The sequence below is a fragment of the Amblyomma americanum genome, chromosome 5, assembly GCF_052857255.1.
Source record: "Amblyomma americanum isolate KBUSLIRL-KWMA chromosome 5, ASM5285725v1, whole genome shotgun sequence".
In the NCBI taxonomy this organism is placed as follows: Eukaryota; Metazoa; Arthropoda; class Arachnida; order Ixodida; family Ixodidae; genus Amblyomma; species Amblyomma americanum.
This window is the reverse complement of record NC_135501.1, coordinates 79557461-79577758: the sequence shown is the minus strand read 5'-3', so window position 1 is coordinate 79577758 and position 20298 is coordinate 79557461. Positions and strand designations below refer to the sequence as shown.

The 20298-nt window shown below is 46.1% G+C and overlaps 1 long non-coding RNA gene across 1 annotated transcript; it reads right to left on the bottom strand.

The window, feature by feature from the left end:
- Positions 1-869: 869 nt before the first annotated feature.
- On the bottom strand, positions 870-13070 carry LOC144134838 (uncharacterized). The gene is made up of 6 exons (XR_013315276.1): positions 12765-13070; positions 12181-12278; positions 9703-9842; positions 7550-7614; positions 2033-2098; positions 870-929 (listed from the first exon to the last, which is right to left on the bottom strand). It is a non-coding gene; the product is annotated as an uncharacterized LOC144134838 (long non-coding RNA).
- Between the last annotated feature and the right edge of the window lie 7228 nt (positions 13071-20298).

Genomic DNA, 20298 nt, shown 5'->3' with positions numbered 1-20298 from the left:
GAGTCTATCGCGTGGAGGGCATTTCTCTGCATGACCGGCTCCTCCGAGCCCAGGAGGCTCTTCCAGTCCTCCCAGATGTTGAGGTGCTCTAGGCACAGCGGGGAAGGGTCCGCCGGGGAGATGTACAAGGTGTGGAGGGAAGTGGCGAACGGTTCTGGGGCTAGGGCGCAGGCAGTAGTGGTGAAAAAGAGAGGATGAGAGGAAAGTGTTAAATACAGGGGGTGCGGCGGAAAGTGGAGGTGGCGAAAGGCTCAATAGGCCTGCTTCAGCTCGCTGAATGAGTGGAAGGAGCCCTTCGTGAGTCCCCCGTCAGAGGCCACCTGTGCCCGCTTCAAAGAAGCTCGGACTAGAAGGTTGCCCTATTGAAAAATCTCGTATATATGTGTTAAATGTGTCTCATATATACGCAATTATTGGATATGTGTCCACATATATGGTCGTATGAATACGTGCTCGTATGGCATACGTGTTCTCTCCACGTATGGCAAAACACATATATACGGGTGATACGTGCCTCATATATACGCTATTGGATATGTGTCACCCCCGTCCCTCGTATATACGAGGGCCACGTAACCTTCGTACAGATACGAGGGCCTCGACCTGGGGATACAATGGCCTTGCAACACGTACTCTGGTGTACAGTTAATACCTCTGAATATGTTGGCTACCTGAATGAACTTCCAACCCTTGAGTGCAGAAAATGCTGCATCCCAGCACTAAATACCAGGCTGCAGTCAATGAAATAATTTTTCTTGCTGCCTTTATTTTATCATCTTTATCTGACTACAGCCTTTGACTACAGGGGCAGGTGCAGGCGATGATAACTTGATGTCCCTCAGCATGTCCGCCAGGTAGCAAATCAACTGCTCTGCGCATTTTCTCATCCTCGGCAGCTTGTGCAGCTTTGATGTATGCATCAAATGCATCTGAAAGAGTATTAATCATGACAAAATTGAAGACATGCAGGTGCTGTAAAATAAAGGTATTTAAGTCATGCACACTTAAATAAACAAATGCCTTTGTCAGTCAGGAAATGTACCTAAATAAAAGAGGCTTACTGCCCACAGCTGCTAGTTTTTCTGAGCTCATCCGATGCTTCTGCATGCCACCTGCATTAAGCGATTGCCGGCATACTGAGCCGGTGATGCTCCTTCCCTGAATGCTCTTTCCCCTAAGGCTCTTCGGGGAAGGAGCATCACCAGGAAGGAGCGTCACTTTTGTGGGGAACCCCTCAAAAGTTTTGTGGCGTCCTTGCAAAACAGGAAGTCTCGACCTTGGGAAAGAAGCCAGCGCCACCGCTCTGCACTGACAATTTCCGCTCCCGAGGTGGATCTGCAATAAAACAGCTGCACATATGCTTTGTATAAAGCCCTATAACAGATTGGGGAGAGAAGTATTTGCCACATTAAAACTGCTAAAATCCTATTCCTCAGGACTCCTATATGTAACATTAAGAAAATGGCAGTTTTCCTTGCAAACGCTACTAATGATAAAACATGACACATCTCTTTCTTCTTCGGAGTGAGCAGCACGATGGGCCACCAGGTCACGTTTATGTGCAATCATATAAGCTGCCTTCGACAACATAGATGAGCCTTTTTATCTCTCCGACAGGCTCCACTGCACCCTGGCAACAGTAATGCTGCCAAATATTCGGAAACACAGAACGAACAGATGAAAGATTATGAATATTTAAAACACAGCAATTAAATCTTAGCACAAGAGGCTGTGCTAATTAGAACATGAAAGGTGAAAGGTTGTGGTCATGGCTTAGTGATCTAAGAGTTCATTAAGCAAAGCTGCCCTGAGCTGTCACAGGTTCAAATTGTGCCTGGGGCTCCTGCGCAGGCAATTTTTTTCCGCTCCACGCCATTTGGATGGAAAATTCCACGTGTCCGAGAGGTGTGCACTGATCCTCAGCCCTATACGTTTCCACAGTTTCTAGATTGTTTGCCTGCAGTTACCAAGAACGAGAGCTAAAAGCATTTCAAGCTTACAAACTAGTTCTAAATATAAGAAGCCATCGTACCTGGCCATTGACCTCAGCAAGAACACCTGGATTCCATGGTGCAGCAGGACCCATGCTAGTGGAAGCCTGGAAAGTGTGCAAAGTGTTCGCATTTGCAACAAGAGTAATGTACAGTGTCGGTGAAGTCTTAAGGCCAAAGGCTTTTCGCTTCAGCCGCATAACAGAGCCATTACAGCAATATTAAAGACCAAGTGACCTTGAAGTGCTAGCAGGTTTCTTCTTGCGATACAGAAGCTTCCTGCTTGACTACAGTTTTGAATGATCCGCTACATGAATTATTCTAGGAACATTGATTTCACTGCAGCTGAATGCTGTAGCCTTAACACTTTTGACCTAGACTGTACATGGTACATTAAAGGGACAGTGAGGAGAACTCAAACAAATTTCTTTTGTAAGCAAAATCTGATAGTTCAGCATTTCATGGCTTTGTTGCCGCTTGTCCGAGAGCGAAAGATGCATTTATTTCAAAGAAATTTGCATTCGAAGTTGAAAAAGTTTTTCCCGCCACTCCGATTCAAACTCGGGAACTCTTATGACATCACGGCGCATTCTTATGACGTTACAGGACGCAGTGACAAGAAACATGACGTAAACGCAGACTCCGTGATTTCTCGCGGCTAGCGGTGCGGTCTAGCAGCAGCCAAAATGAAAGCTACCGCCGCCACACGTTGAAGGCATCTATCGGGGGTCGCTACCATTGCTTCGTTTATGTTTGCACCAGCATCTTGCCAGCATTACGATGGATCCCGTTCCCGAGCCCGATGACAAAGTTCTCGCAAAAACTCCGGCCTGCATTTCAGCGACGCCTTTGAGGGAGCACGGTTAGTTAGGCGCTGGCGGGTCGTTCCCCCTTCCGCCATGAGCAGCCGTTGCAAATTAAATATCATAACTCCAGTGCGGGGAGTCGCGAGGGGCCAGGACAAGGTCAGTGCGTCGCGCCCATCGGAGGCTGGCCGGGGCTTTGGGGTCAACAGATTGCGATTCCTTGAACGGCGCGGTTGCACGGTGCAGAAGACGGCGTCCAGGTCTCCCACGGTTGCAAGGGCGAGGTTATTTATTTATTTTTTTGCCACAAAAACGGATGGGTACTCAAGGGCGCTCGCATTTAAAGTAGGCGGCTTGAAAGTAAGGCCGACGCTTCAACGGCTTCTCCGCATTTCCGGAGGTACAGGGTCCACTGGATCGGGTTCTCTCGCCCACTTGCATGTACCTTCAGATGTGTACTGTGAATGGTATAAATTAGACGAGAGTTCGAAAAGAACAGCACTGCTTAACGACCAAAGCTATTGAATGATGTCACAACGCGCACCTCGCCGCGGAACCGTATCAGTCTGGTCTGGATGGCACAGCTGGCGCACTCGGCGCGAAATAGAGACGTGCTCTACGTCTCCGCCAATGTGGTCAGAGTGCGCCTAAGCTGCCGAACGCGTCACCGGTCAAGCGCAGTTGGAGTATAGAGGGTCTCGCTTTGGCCGACGTGACGGTGTGCAGTGCGCGCGCATGCGTTACGCCAGGCTATAAACGCGCATTAAAGGGACACTGAGGAGAAATTGAGGTTGCCTTGTATCGATAGAATACAAGCTCCTGATCACAAAAATGCAACTCTTACAAAAAACAAAGCTCTTGTAAGGTAGAAAATAGCAAGTACCGAAACACAGGTATCGCCGCCACAGGGAAATCTCGCAAGTACAAGCGTGATGACGTCATAGGACAAGAGACGCCACCTTGGAGGAATGTTCCTTTTTACATGGAAGGTGCTAAATCTCTGAGGCTGACAAAAGAAGGTTGCGCGGTTCAATATTGAAGTAAGTTTTGTTTTAAAACCGATAGCGCACTTTTATCACACAAGGAAGACAGACAAAAGACAACCTGAATGTTGGAAGCAAAGAAAACCAATGCTTGGGGGTGCCACAGGCAGCCACGAGAGTTTCGATTTGTTATGGCGCTTCGCGTCTATGAGCTTTGCGTGCCCCGAGGTTTTGTTTTTGACGCACCTCTATTTACAAGTGCCGAACAGCAGAGGAACTCCAAGTGCCGCTTCAAGTGCTAGTTAACCTTTGAAGGAGCCTATTAAGGCTGGTCAGATGATCGCCACGGTCGATGAAAAACTATCATGGCACGATGGTCGGTGATCGTACAAGGCAGTTCGCAGTATGAAGAGCATTTGTGTCTTCACATGCTCGCCCGGCGAAGCATTCTTGGCTGTGCCAGTCAACTTCAAACTACTTAACGGAAATCATTTATTAGGGACGGGAGACAAGGTACGAAGCAGTTAAAAAAAATTGATGGCCTAGCTGTGTTAGGCCAGGATATACGTAGCGAAAGCGCGGAGACTTCTGCATCGGAAGAGTGCAATCACTAGATTCGCCTTTATTCACGGTTAAATCTTGAGCCGTCGTGGCGGAGTGGTAGAGTCTCCGCCTAAAACTACAAAGGCCCTTGTTCGATTCTGAGCCTCGGCACAGGTTTTTTTTTTTCAGTGAGTGGGCGGGGGGTTTCAGTGGCTACCATAGGTGCCGCCACTGAATACGTTGGTTAGCTGCTAAGCGCAGGCTCTGTTAAGGTGCGTTTACACTCCGGAGTAATGCGCGCGCGCGCTGCATGGCGACGTCACATCGGCCAAACCGAGACCCTCTATGCTCCAACTGTGCTTGACCGCCAACGCGTTCGGCAGTTTCGGCGCACTCTGACCGCACTGGCGGAGACTTTAAGCATGTCTCTATTTTGCGGAGGGTGCGCCAGCCACCGCCGGCCCGGCCAGACCGATTCAGCTCTGCGGCGAGGTACGTGTTGTGACGTCATTCAATAGCTTCGGCAGTTGGAAGCAGCTGTTGTTTTCGAGCTCTCGGCTAATTTAATCCATTCACAGTACACATCTGAAGGTACATGCAAGTGGGCGAGAGAGCCCGATCCAGTAGACCCCGTACCGCCGGAAACGCGCGGAAGCCGATGAAGCGTGGGCTTTACTTTCAAGCCGCCAACTTTAAACGCAAGCGCCCTTGAGTATCCATCCGTTTTTTTGGCAAAAAATAAAATAAATAACCTGGCCCTTGCAACCGTGGGAGACCTTGATGCCGCCTGCTGCACCGTTCGCCTCTAAGCCCCGGCCAGCCTCCAATGGGCGCGACTCACTGACCTTGTCCTGGCCCCTTGTGACTCCCCGCACTGGGGTTATGATATGATTTGCAACGGCTGCTCATGGCGGAAGGGGGAAACAACCCGCCGGCACCTAACCTAACCGTGCTCCCTCAAAAGCATCGCACGCTCTGTGGGGCTGAGGTCGCTGAAATGCAGGCCGGAGTTTTTGCGAGAACTTCGTCGTCAGGTTCGGGAACGGGATCGATCATAACGCAGACAAGACGCCGGTGCAAACGTAAACGAAGCGACAGTAGCGACCCCCGATAGATGCCTTCAACGTGCGGCGGCAGTAGCTTTCATTTCGGCTGCTAGACCACACTGCTAGCCGCGAGAAATCACGTCTGCGCGTACGTCACGTTCCACGTCACTGCGTCCTGTAGCGTCATAAGAGTGCGCCGTGATGTCATAAAGTTCCCGAGTTTGAATCGGAGTGGCGAGAAAAACTTTTTCAACTTTGAATCCAAATTTCTTTGAAATAAATGCATCTTTCACTCCCGGACAGGCGGCAACAATGCCTTGAAATGCCGAACTATCAGATTTTGCTAACAAAAATAATTTGATAAAGTTCTCCTAACTGCCCCTTTAACAGAGCCTGCGCTTATCTGCTAACCAACGTATTCGGTGGCGGCATCTATGCGCGCCACTGAAACCCCCCACCCACTCAATGAATAAAAAAAAAAACCTGTGCCGAGGCTCGGAATCGAACCAGGGCCATTGTAGTTTGAGGCGGACTCTACCACTCCGCCACGACGGTTCAAGATTTAACCATCAATAAAGGCGCATCTAGTGAGTGCAATCTTCCGCTGCAGAAGTCTCCGCGCTTTCGCTACGTATATCCTGGCCTAACACAGCTAGGCCATCAATTTTTTTTAACTGCCTTGTACCTTGTCTCCCGTCCCTAATAAATGATTTCCATTAAGTAGTTTGAAGTTGACTGGCACAGCCGGGAATGTTTCGCCAAGCGAGCGTACGACGACACAAGTGCTCTTTATACTGCTAACTGCCTTGTATGATCACCGACCATCGTGCCATCATGGTTTTTCATCGACCGCGGCAATCATCTGACCAGCCTTAACAGGCTCCTTCAAAGGTTAACTAGCACTTGAAGCGGCACGGAGTTCCTCTGCTGTTCGGCACTTGTAAATCGAGACGCGTTAAAAACAAAACCATGAGGCACACAAAGCTCATAGACGCGAAGCGCCATAACAAGTCGAAACTTTCGTGGCCGCCTGTGGAGCCGCCAAGCATCGGCTTTTTTTGCTTCCAACATTCAGGTTGTCTTTTGTCTGTCTTCCTTGTGTGATAAAAGTGCACTATCGGTTTTAAGACAAAACTTACTTCAATATTGAACCGCGCGACCTTCTTTTGTCAGCCTCAGATTCGCAGCTTCATGTAGGAAGGAAAATTCCTACAACGTGGCGTCTCTTGTCCAATGACGTTATCACGCTTGTACTTGCGAGATTGCCTTGTGGCGGCGATACCTGTATTTTGGTTCTTGCTGTTTTCTACTTTACAAGAGCTTTGTTTTTCAGTAAGAGTTGCGTTTTTGTGATCAGGAGCTTATATTCTATCGATACAAGCCAACTTCAATTTCTCCTCAGTGTTCCTTTAATTGGCATCTCCAGGAGATTTTAAAGCACTTTGAGTTTACTATCACATTACACTTCTTGAACCTTGTCTCAGTTGCAAGAAATAATTCTGCAAAATAATGAAATGTCAACAACTAGAACACAAACAAAAACTGCATTTCGACCACAAAGCCACCGCTAAGCAATACTGCTCCGAGCTGCCACAGGTTGAAATTGTGCCTAGGGCTGCTCTGCAGGCAATTTTTTTTCTGCTTCATATTATTCGGACAGAAAATTTCCCATTTCCGAGAGGTGTGCAGTGATGCTCATCCCCATGTTTCCGGTTTCTAGATTGTTTGCCTGCATTTATCAAGGATGAGAGCTAAAAGCATTTCAAGCTTACAAAATCATTCTTGTAAGATCGACAATTGGGCTTTGATGCCCCAGCGCCCTGTGCTGAAGAAGGAGCAAAACACAGGCGGAAGACGAGGCTGACAAAGTTCAGTTTGGCACACAGAAAACGCTTGGCTACCGAGGTGCGCTGTACTAGCAAAGATTGTGGCCGTCGACACTTCTTGTTAGCACTGCGCACCCAGCCCCTCCACAAGTGTAAAGACTCAAATCAAACAAGAAGTGTGGACGGCCACAATCTTTGTTAGCACGGCACACCCCGGTAGCCAAGCGTTCCTGAGCACCAAACTGAACTTTGTCAGCCTCGTCTTCCGTCTGTGATTTGCTCCTTTATCAGCACTGGCCGATGGGGCATCAAAGCCCACTTGTCTTACATTCTAAATATGCGACACCTTCATACCTGGCTGCTGACCTCAGCAAGATATCCGGGTTCTGTGGTGCAGCAGGATCCATGCTAGTGGAAGACTGCAAAGTATGAAAAGTGTTCATATTTGCTACAAGACTAATGTACAAGGTAAATTAAACGGCAACTTCAGAGGATTTTCAAACATATTCTGTTTACTATCACATTACACTTCTTGAGTCTGGTCAGAGTCCCGAGAAATAATTTTTCCAAATAAGGAGCAAAGAAATGATGAAATACCATTAACTAGAACACAAAAAAACTTGATTTCAATCAACAGGTCAAAATATGATGTTAAAGGGTTTTACTGGTAACACTGGTGACTCACATTCTGTAATGCACCAACTAGCTTTAAAGGAGTATAAACACCCATCTTTTGGGTGTGTGTTTTTGCTTTCTAATGAGGCATCAGGCATTATTATACATGGATTACCTTGTGGTATTCTCCTATTCTCAAGTCTAGCAAGTGAACAGCAGTTCACAATTGGTAGCGAGGTAAGGGAAAAGGTAAAGGAATACGTTTATTTAAGGCAGGTATCAATAGTGACAACTGATCCGGATCATGAGGGAATAACTAGAAGGATAAGATTGCGATGGAACGCATATGGCAGGGTCTCTCAGGTCATGAATGGCAGTTTACCAATATCCCTCAAGAGAAATGTGTACAACAGCTGCATCTTACCAGTACCCACCTATGGGCAGAAACGTGGAGGCTAACAAAAAGGGTTCAGCTTAAGCTGAGGACAACGCAGTGAGCCACGGAAAGAAAAATGATAGGCGTAACGTTAAAGCAGTATAACACCTACCGTTTGGGTGCGTGCTTTCTTGCTTGTAATGATGCATAAGGCATTATTATACATGGAGTAGCAGCTAGTAATCTCTTACGACCGCTTAATAATTTATAATAGCATTTATTTTTCGTCCAGTTTCGGCTTCAACACTTGAGCAAGGACAGTGACGTCAATGTGTGCTTACACGTCACGAGACATGAAGAAACAGCAATATAATCACTGCTTGCACAATTGTTGTCATTCCAGCAATTGAGGAAGGCTGATTTCAACACTGCAGTAAATTAGAACAATGAAGCAGCGATTCTATGGACATTTTTCCATGGCTCACGTCAAGGAAAAGCCCTCTTTGACGTCAGAGCCATAGCTCGGCTGTTCCAAAACTGAAATAGCATGCCAGAAAAAAACAATTATAAATTATTTAGCGGTCGTAGGCAAACATCACATGGTGATTCATGCCTAGTAGCGTCTTCTGCATCATTGAAGAAAAGAAAACATGCCACCAAAATTACGTGTCTATACTCCTTTAAGAGACCGGAAGCAGGAAGAGTGGTTGAGGGAACACACGCGGGTTAATGACATCCTAGCCAAAATCAAGAGGAAGAAATTGGCTTGAGCGGGGAATGTAATGCGAAGGTAAGATAGCTGTTGGTCCCTAAGGGATTCCAAGAGAAAGAAAACATAGCAGGGGGCGGCAGAAGGTTAGGTGGGCGTATGAAATTGAGAAGTTTGCAGGCATAAGGTGGGCGCAGCTGGCAAGACATGGTTAATTGGAGAGACATGGGAGAGGCCTTCACCCTGCATTGGGTGTAATCAGGCTGATGATGAAGATTCTCCCTTGACTACTAAATAATTTATAATCGAATTTCTCGCGCCGTTTCAGTTTCAAGAGCTGAATGGGGACTATGACGTCAAAGTGAGCTTATAGGTCATGCGAGGCATGAAAAACTGCAATATAATCGGTGCTGCTACATTTGTCATTCCGACTATTGAGGAAGGCTGGCTTCAACACTGTAGTGAATTAAAACGATCAAGCAGCAATTATATCGCATTTTTTCCATGCTTCACGTTACATATAACCTCTCTGATGTCACAGTCTTCACTTGGCTGTTGAAACCGAGACAGCATGGCAGAAAAATTCGATTATAAATTATTTATAGGTCCCAGGCAAACACCACATGATGATTCATTCATAGCAGTGTCTTCTGAATCATTGTAGGGAAGAAAACATGCCACCAAAATAAGGTGTCTATACATCTTTAAATCTTTAAATTATCATTGGGCTTTTTCAAATTGCCGTGCTCGGAGAGCCTGTTCGCTGCCAGAAAATTCACTCCTGACAGGAAGGTGCATCATGCTCACATGAACTAGTCGCCGCCAGAACCAGCCTGCTGGCAATTATGGCGCCAAGGCCATCCATGGATCACGGAAGGCGAGTGCCCTCTGCTGCTTTGCTTGCTGTTGCGTCTCATTGCTCGCATGCGTACGGTAGAAATCTGATCCTTGGGAGCGAAAGAAAGGACGTTAGTTAGTCAGGGCAGCCGCGGACTCGCACTCAGATGCATACATCGGCGGCAACAACGCAAGTATATGTCCTTCAGTGCGTTGTGTGCTGTCGTGAAGTCTGCATGTAAGCTTCGAGATATCCGCAAAAGCATATGTGACGGGCAGTCGCACTCTAAAGACTTGCATTTGACACCACATAGGAGGGCTAATTCGACAGTGTTAATTGGAAAGACATGAGTGAGGCTTTTGCCCTGTAGGTGTAGTGAGGCTGATGATGAGGAGGAGGGAAAAACTGCGGATTCACTGCTCAAACAACATGCTGTATTCTCAGATTATTGCATATTTGTTAACCACACACTAATTACTTGGGCGCCAATGATCGACCCTGCCTATACTGACTCTGCTGTGGTAGTCGCAATTTCTGTTTGGGAACTAATTCCTGTGGGCTGTAAGCAGAAAACAATCAGGATATGTTCCACTCAACTGTAGTCTGCCGCCCTCCAGCTGTTAATATTGCTGCCAGCAAGTAATGCACGCATTATTTTGACAAGCGTGCATATCAGCTCGTTGAACATTTTTCTGAAGTGCGTGCACTGTACAAATTTAGCTGCACGTCGTGTCTGTATGCTATCGCTTTTACTGCAGAGCTAGCACTAGAATGAAAGGCATTACAATCTGGCCTTGCATGTCGGCCCCGCACTGTGTGTGCAGGCATGATGATCCACACTGGGAAATTTTTCTTTTTGATGAGTCAAATGCAAGGTGAAGTATGCATACGGTATTTCTCAGGTATTTTAAGCACTTGTGGCAGAAGACCCGAGCACCAAGCTTTATGGCAACAAGCGAATCGGCACACGCAAGGTTATGCTTCACCTTCAGCTGTGAAATGATAATGACCTCCGTAGAGAATAAAAATTTTGAACAACAAATTTGGCAGAGCACACATGCACGCCAGCCGGCAGCCACTACTTAAAGTGCCCCGACCACCCTCTGGCTGAAAATGTCCTCTACCAAGGTTGTTGTGAGGCACCGTCCCCGGAACGCACAACCGCAAAAAAATCTTTAATAGAAGACATTATATTGGAGTTACATATATGGCAAACTAGCTACTTTTCCATGCTCCTCTCCTTCCATTCCCTCTCAGAGGTTTTTCTCCCTTCCGCTTGGACCACTAGCTTTAGTCCTCCATCCCTGCTTGTTCTGTGTGGCTGCCCTTCCGTTTACAAGAGTAGACAGCACCCCTTTTGTTTGAAAGTCAAATGGGGAGCTTTTGGTGGCGTCCGCGTTGGGCCTATTATGAACAGAATGCACACCAGCCGAAGAGGATTAAGGTGCAGATCCCATCGACAGGGATGACCACGGTGGCGCAGCAACAGCAGCGGCAATTTCGACAGTGTCATCTGGTGGCCGACGACTGCACAAAATGAAAGGATGACTAGCTGGGAAGGAGCCTGTTCTTCCCACGCTCGGCTCGATTCAAATGACCTTCCCCCTTTGACTGGTTCCCTGCAAGAAGCGACCGACGATGAACAGATGACGGGAAGAGGGGAACGGTGCCTACCAGTAATTAATCGTGTCTTGACAAGAGCCGCCCCGACCGGAGAGAGCCCACCGCAGTTGTAGCCCACAGCGCAGCACCGGTGTTTTCGATAGACACGTGAATAATAATTATCACCCCTCGTGAATAATAATTATCAGAGGCCCTATCCGTGTCTCACGTGGCCCGATTCGCTTTGGTATGCCGCATAACCGAAGAATAGCAGGGCTTATAAATTTCCAGCAATACATATATTTAACCAGTATCATGGCACTGAGAAAACAGGCCACCGAGTTGCAAGCCGAAGCTAAGACAACGTGCTGCAATGAGAGAAGTGCGCTGTCCCGCAACGCCGTATCGGTGGGCTCGATACAAAGCTCTCTGTTGTTGAAAGCAGCCTCGCTGCTCCCCCAAACAATAAATATTTTAGACAACAATGCGAGGAGGCAATACGAAAAATGAAACTGACCTGACATGAAGCACACAATATATGAGAGAACAAAAAACAGAACGATGCTTCCATTCCACATGCGGTTCTCTAGTGTCCTACGCAATCTTTTACAATGGTAGCATTTAAGCAATATCTCTATACTACAATTCAAATATCTGCTACAAAGCTCTCTGTTGCTGACGGGAGCCTGGCTGCTTCCCGCAACCATAAATATTTTAGACACACACAAACAGAGACGCCTGCCTGGCTCTGAAGTATGCTGCTATGTAATGTACATATTGCGACTGGTAAGCGTGCGAGTGGCAGTAGCAGAGGCATCCGCAGGAAAACTTCGCCCAGTACATACATGTATCTGTGCAACTGTTGTTGCTGGCTCAGACTTTTCAAGGTCCATTGCAGTGATTTTTCTCTTGGACACCCTCTGGATAAGCTCCGCTTTTGTTACTGGAACACAAGAAATGAGAGGTAAAATAATGAAAGCGACAGCAAACACAGGGCAAGCTACGGAAACGGATCAGTTAGTGTGTCGCGTTCATTGCTTTCCAAAAATCATACGATGCGAAAAATTAGCAGATCTGAACACAGCCGATTTCCTCCTGCCTCATGCAATTACTTGAATTCATGAAAAAAATCACGATATATTATTTCGCTCAGAGTGACGCTTACGTCGAGACCTGCTGCAACGCGACCACGCCGTTTTTCCCTTCTTTGGGAAGCATGCGCTGGGCTGCTGTGTGCTCGGATCGCAAGCACAGAGGAAGTGTTATCGTAAGCGTTCTGCAAGTACTCGCAACAGTAAAAAAGCATGTGCATCGACTTTATGTAAAACGCCACCAAGCTTTGCTAAAAGCGTTAGGCTTGACTGTACACGCATCACACGTTTGGCACTTCTGAAATCTGACCAAGTAGCGAAGTAACTGCAAAACTCACCTCCAAGCTCCATTACTTGGGCGGAATAGAATGCCTTCTCATCTTTTCCGCCGCGCCAGTAGACGTCCTTTTTTTTTGCCAGGTCGCTAACGCCAGTCGGTGAGGCATCATGGATAGGTGTAGCGCAAAGGAAACAAGGACGACATAGAGACGTGTACGATAGCTTTTGCGCCGTCGGTCGAAGTATTTCACGTACGCATAGCTCGCCGCAGCTGACGAACCCATAGTGGAAGTGTCACATGTGGCTGCAAAACACACAATCTAATAACTGTAACAACCACACACACCGACACGAGTGACGACGCAAACGTTGGATGCAAACGACCGCCGACTTGGATTGGCTAGGCGACGCGCACCGCACAGGGCACTGCATACGATGATGATGATGACCTCTTCTTTACAAACCAGAATAATAAATACGTTTTATTCGTTCAATTTCGTCTGTTTGTTTCCTGCGGCAGAACTTGCGTCTCCGACCGTGATCTCTATACCGCTCCATGTCGCAGCCTCCTCGTGCAGCGCATCCGGCCATCCAGTTGACTGCTGATTGACCGCATGTAGTAGCAGACGACGCGGGGCTCTACACACCATGAAATACTTATAGTTGAAAAGTTACAAATACTACTTTGAAGGGGAAATAGTTATGAGTTCCGTGTCAAGCTGTGCCACAGAGCGTTGGTCCAACATGAGCAGAACCAACTGCAGAACCAACTAGCCCCTCAAATCGGTCTTGCACCTGTGACTGCCCATGGAGTGTGAATAGGGTAGCTTAGTGTAACTCTGTGGGCTCTATCATGTATGAGCTTTATGGTACCACTGTAACCTAAATGTTTGAAGTGTTCTGCGATTTTTGATCGCCACTGCATTAAACAAAGTAGTCGCTATGTGACAAATCGCTTTCGGTTTCGGTTTCAAAGCTGGAAGCTATCGTGGCGCGCGGTGCCTGATTGTGCTTTGCGCTTTTTATTTAGTGCTTTAAGCAGAAAGTTTTGTGTGGCTTACGACAAACAGGAAGCACCTATAAAGTCTGTGCCTAGCCGTCAGACGACGCTAGAACATTTTCAGTTTCGGTTTCGAAATATAAAAGCTCCTGTTGCGCGGCTCTTGATCATAAATAACGCTGGGCCCTTCCCTGTTCTCTGCGCTGTAAACAGCAACTTCTGTGTTATCTACGATAAAATAAACACTTCTTTTAGAACTCCCCTAAATGCAGCAAGTGCTTGAAAAGTCTGTAATTGCTGCAAAAAAGTATTTTCTGGCACGGTGCGTGGTAGATATCATAAGTACTATATTGCCACTGACCTGAAATCAGCGACTTAGGACCAGCAGAGGGGGAAATATAGATTGCTGAATAGGTAAATTGATGCACTGAAAGAATTTATGTTAAGAAATCAGAAGTGTGCAAGGTACGAGGAGGAAGAGGCTCTCAAAAATAAACTGCTAGTGTGCGCTAGAACACGGAACTGGGTAGCACAACCGCGCCCTCGATCGAGGTGCTTCGATCGAGGTGATCGAGGACCTCTATAATTATAGTTTCGCAGTGTTCTCTGGCACACCGCTGTCGCGTCCGGGTCGTGATGGCAGCGGGTGAAGGTTTGGGCTATGCTCGAGACAATTAATAATAGCCAGGGACTCCGGAACTCTCCTATTTTATTTATTTTTTAATGCTCATTTACATAATAAATTTATATATATATATATATATATATATATATATATATATATATATATATATATATATATATATATATATAGTCAACGTTCAAAGCTTGATGCAAAGTATCACGATACGGTGACGACACTCCAGCTGTCAGGAAGACAACGAAAAGGCTTCCAAAATTAACTGTTTAAGGGGCTGACTCACGCCCACTAAGAACTGAATTACTGGGCGGCTGCAATAGGCTTAATCATGCGTGCTCGGCGGTCATCGACCTGAATGCCATGCAGTTCTTTGTCGTGCTGAATTTAAAGCTGGCAAGCAACCTTCGAGATAGAGAACCAAAAGCAGCAAGAATCTGAAAAAATGTGGAATCATTTGCACGTGGCCATGATCAACGGCATAAGTCTGGTCGCACCTCGCATTCCAAAACAAAATGATAAAGCCGCGTGCCGGAGGTTGTGAGTGCGAACGAACAAACGGAACAAAGATCTATGGCAATATAAAATTAATTGAAATGAGGAGCTTATAGGTGGGAAACTGTACGCACGAGGAGTGATCAATTCCATTAAAAAGCCTGTGCATAGTTTGTTTAAATTCTGCTAATCGTGATCATGTACGCGGTCAGGTCAATATATAGTCGATCGAATTCTGTAGGGACATGACCGGTTCAGGTTACTCATATACCAAATGTTTTACAACTGGCTACTAAGCCAAGCAGCTCATGCAGCCCCGCTGTGCTTTGAATTAAGAGGTTAGAACTAATATGTGTTTCAATTTTCAGAAATCTGATCCAAGTAGAAGCAAATGGAGATTGGGGGGGCACATCCCCCCTGAAAAGTGTGGGGGGGGGGGAAGGCGACCTTCCCCATTTCCACCCCCCTGTTCCGTGCTTCTTGAGTATAGCCCCACCTGAACTCGGGTAGGCAGCCCTATAGGTACGTGATCGGCCCACTGGAGTGGGTATATCTCGCATATTTTATATCTGATATTGGTCGCAAAGCCGATGTCTATTGGTAAACAAGTTTAAAACATCCAAGGTGTTCTGAGAGATGTTCGATCCAGTGAAGCATTCGGTCAGGAAAGACCTTTGAAGGCAGTTCGCAGTGTATACCGGATTGTTTTTTTCCGAATATATAGCTTTCGTTGAACTATAGGAACTTTTTGGAATTCTTTTACTGACATATCTCAAATAAACCCTTCATTTCTGCAAGAAAAAAAAACACACACGGGTAAGCGGCCCTATAGATACGTGATCGGCCCGCTGGAGTGGGTATATCTTGCATATTGTATATCTGATATTGGTCGCAAAGCCGATGTCTATTGGTAAACAAGTTTAAAACGTCCGAGGTGTCCTGAGAGATGTTCGATCCGACGAAGCATTCGGTCAGGCAAGATCTTTGAAGGCAGTTCGCAGCGTATACCGGATTGTTTTTTTCCGATTATATAGCTTTCGTCGAACTATAGGAACTTTTTGGAATTCTTTTATTGACATATCTCAAATAAACCTTTCATTTCTGCAAGAAAAAAAAACACATGGGTAAGCAGCCCTATAGATACGTGATCGGCCCGCTGGAGTGGGTATATCTCACATATTGTATAACTGATATTGGTCGCACAGCCGATGTCTATTGGTAAACAAGTTTGAAACGTCCGAGGTGTTTTGAGAGATGTTCGATCCGACAAAGCATTCGGTCAGGCAAGGTCTTTGAAGGCAGTTCGCAGTGTATACCGGATTGTTTTTTTCCGAATATATAGCTTTCGTCGAACTATAGGAACTTTTTGGAATTCTTTTATGGACATATCTCAAATAAAACCTTCATTTCTGCAAGAAAAAAAACACACACGGGTAGGCGGCCCTATAGATACGTGATGAGCCCGCTGGAGTGGGTATATCTTGCATATTGAATATCGGATATATGTCGCAAAGCCGATGTCTATTGGTAAACAAGTTTAAAACGCCCGAGGTGTCCTGAGAGATGTTCGATCCGACGAAGCATTCGGTCAGGAAAGATTTTTGAAGGCAGTTTTCAGTGCATATCGGATTGTTTTTTTCTGAATATATTGCTTTCGTCTAACTATAGGAACTTTTTGGAATTCTTTTATTGACATATCTCAAATAAACCCTTAATTTCTGCAAGAAAAAAAACACACATGGGTAGAAATTATGTGGACATGTCCTTAGTGTTCCTTTGAGAAGCAGTATTTTCTTTTGTGTGTTGCGTAAACTATAGTTGAATACAACTCAAGAATGAAGTGGCAAATGCTTCTCTATAATTCCCTTCGCAAGTTGTTTGCATGGAAGGTACGACAACCTGAGCCAATCAGGATGGCGCACACTATATAATTCGGTTGCTGCATGCCTACCACACCCGTTGCCTTGTGACAGGTAGCTCCATTTCTGTGAATGAAGGTGTACTAGTGTTTCGGCTGTTTATTTCTTCAGCAGGTGACACTTCATGTCTTTTTATTTTTATGTTTGTTTTCAGATGGGCGACATGTTCACACAGTGAAGAGGGCATATATGGCCCACTTTTCTTTTTGTCATTACCTGTCCATATTCAGTTCTTTAGTTGTCACGTCACAGTTGTTTGGATGGACATTTATTCACTACATTGTGGTCTATGCCCAAGGAAGCTAAGTCAAATCCAGGCGAGAGCAGCCACATGTTGATATAGGTGAAGTGGAAAACACGCCTCTTTGCTGTGCTTTGTCAGCGCATATGCAGTTGAAGTTAATCTGGAGCCCTCTACCATGGCGTCTACAATAGCTCATTAGAGACATTGTCATTCTCATTATTGCTAATCTCATTGTGGCAGTGCTCGATGTGCTCGGCTTGTATACGCAGACGTTTAATGGATCACATTGGCCTGTTAACGGGCTCACATCTCATCGTCATCATCAAAACTCTCATGCACTGCTGGTTGTGTCCTCCTCCTCCATGCTCATTACAATGCCTGGTCCTTTGAGAGGCATCTGCCACTTCATTCTTAAGTTGTATTTGAGTATAGTAAATATGGAGAAATGTAACTAATATTGTATGTCACTTGCTGCTGTGTTGTTCGTGTGGTCTGTGTACAAAACTCTTACTCTTGTTCCATGATATAGTATATATGTAGTGTTTTTGTGTATTATGTAAGTTTGTTTCATTAAACAGATGGTATTGGTGGATTCTGTTTATACAAGGGGAGATCAGTATATTTTTTACCGCCTGGTCTGTAACACATTTATCACCTCGTGAAAGGGAAAGACGTTACAATGAAAAGAAAGTTTGATGTTCCCACCTTTCATATTTTAATTTTGCACATGGCACCACTGATATTGAAGTAGTCACAAGGAAAATGTTAGTATACATCAGTGTACGGTTATAACAGTTTTTCGAAACCAAATTTTGGATGGCAGAAGGTGTTCTCCCTATCATTATCCACCATCGAATGAGTCCAATTTATGGTAATGGGTATGTTATGCTTCCAGTCAGAAGGTGGGTACAAACTGTAGGTACATGCAAGATCCAGCTGTGTTGAGTGTGAAAGACGAGGAGTGCAGTGGATGCCCACTGTCTGCATCTCGCATCTGAGCTCGTGGCACATGTGGATGAATTTATTTGTGATGATTGTCACATTAAGCAGACGGTTATTGTGGGCATTCTTGAACTTGAGGGTGCTGAAGGACCGTGCACTTTTTCTTAAAGTTTGTCCTAAAAAAATCCATCATTTAATGTGACAATGCTTGGCATGACAACAAATTAGGTGGCAATACCGCCGTGTTGAATAAGCTGCAGTTTCGGGATGTTCTGCATCACCCACCAATAGTTCTGACCTGGTCCTTGTAGCTACTGGCTATACCGTAGCTGAAGAAACATTTGAAGATCTTTAGTGTCCAGTTGGGGCCATCAGCCTCATTCTTCTCTGAGAGCATGTAAACAAGAATAATGCATCGATGATGCAAGGGCATCAGTGTAAGTGGAGGACTATATCAAAAAATGAATTACACCTGTGAAAAAAGACATCTGAAGCTTCGTTTATAATAATATCTTTCACTTTCAGTAATTAGCATGTTATAGACAAGGAGGCAAATTATTCAACACACCTCTCAAGCTTGGGATATATGTATGGGAAATTTTTGCATCTGTATAGTCACTTCCTTATTATTGGAAGCTACTTGAGTCATTTATCCCATGGACCAATGTTTTGTGGCCTCATTATCTATTACGTTTTAGATGGTGTCCCTGGCTTAATTTTACTTTTCCTGAGGGTGTTCTAAACTTTTTTTTGAATGTGTGCACTTCAGCTGAGATGTAGCTTTGAAACAGGACAGTATTGGAATGCCATATGCGTGTCCATTCATGTGCTAAGCTGATACAGCGTAAAATGGTACTATACTTGGGATTTAATATCCCACCACGTTAGAGGGATCTAATGTGATCACCTGTGTTCTTAAATTATGAGCTCAAGTGCACTGCGTGAAAGACAAGATGAAATGTTATCCATTTAATTTCATACGTCGAGCCTTATAAAAGACAAATATTGTTACGTGACGGCAAGCATGGTGAAGAGTACTACATAACAGACGGCGATGGAATGATTTAATGGCAGTGGGCCTAGCGCGAGAGCTCCATGCCGCGCCACTGCCCACTTTGTCGTCTTCGAGTCCGTGACACTACCCGGGGCTGCCAAGCAATCGTCCCGATCGCGCGAACTGAAAGACCGGCAGTGAAGACGAAACGCAGTGCGTGACGATTAGCGTGACAGGACGGATGAACACAGAAGAGAAGAAGATGCAGGGTTTGCCGTCACGATGAAAGAGATGAACAGATGATGATCAGATGAGCGCTGGTCCATGAAGCTTCCGGGCCATAGCTAGCTAGGTCACCTTGAGCCGACGGCCGAGGCCCATGAACACACCGAACGGCATGGGCAGGGGCTGTGTTCGAATACGTTGGCGACTTCTAGGGTCGGTGGGGTCATAGGTTCGAGTAGCGGCGGCGTCGTCAAGTTGTCGTGTCTTCTGGCCGGGGCAGGGGGCGGGGCTGGGGTGAGCGACATGGTCGGTTCTGGTCTGGCGGGCTGGGGCACAACCGGGCGGTGCGGGCAGGAACACACGACCGACGACCACGGCACACGCAGGACGCCGAAGCTCCAGGACCAGGATGGGGATGAACTCCGCACCTCACGCCAAATGTTACGCGACGGCAAGCAGGTGAAGACAGTACTACATAACAGATGGCGATGGAATGATTTAATGGCGGTGGGCCTAGCGCGAGCGCTCCGTGCACGCCACTGCCAACTTTGTCGTCTTCGGGTTCGTGACAATATCAGCTCACTGAGACACGCAGTTCACCCATATGAGTGATACGAGAGCTGCATTTGCCTCAAATGAGTGATACGAAAGACACATCGGCCCATTCGGGTGATACGAAATCCATATTTCGGCTCAAACAACTGATACGATAGACACGTATCAGCCCATAGAGGCATACGAGGGACACATATCCCCATACGAGGGATACGAAGGACACATATGCCCATACGAGGCATACGAAGGACACATATCAGCCCATACGATTGATACGAAGGACACATATAAACCCATACGAGGGATACTAGGGACACATATCAGCCCATCAACACATATTGGACACATATCAACTCGTATGACCACATACTAGACACATATCATCTCGTATGACCACATATTAGACACATATAAATTCATACGAGACACATATGCATCCATATGAGATTTTTCGATAGGGTCGTGGCCTCGTTTCAGGAATTTCCACAGTGCGCAGGCACCCATATTAACCCCACTTGGTAAGGTTTTAGAGTGACGAAGATCCCGGTATCTAAAGATCACGGATATTGACTGGGCCTCGCG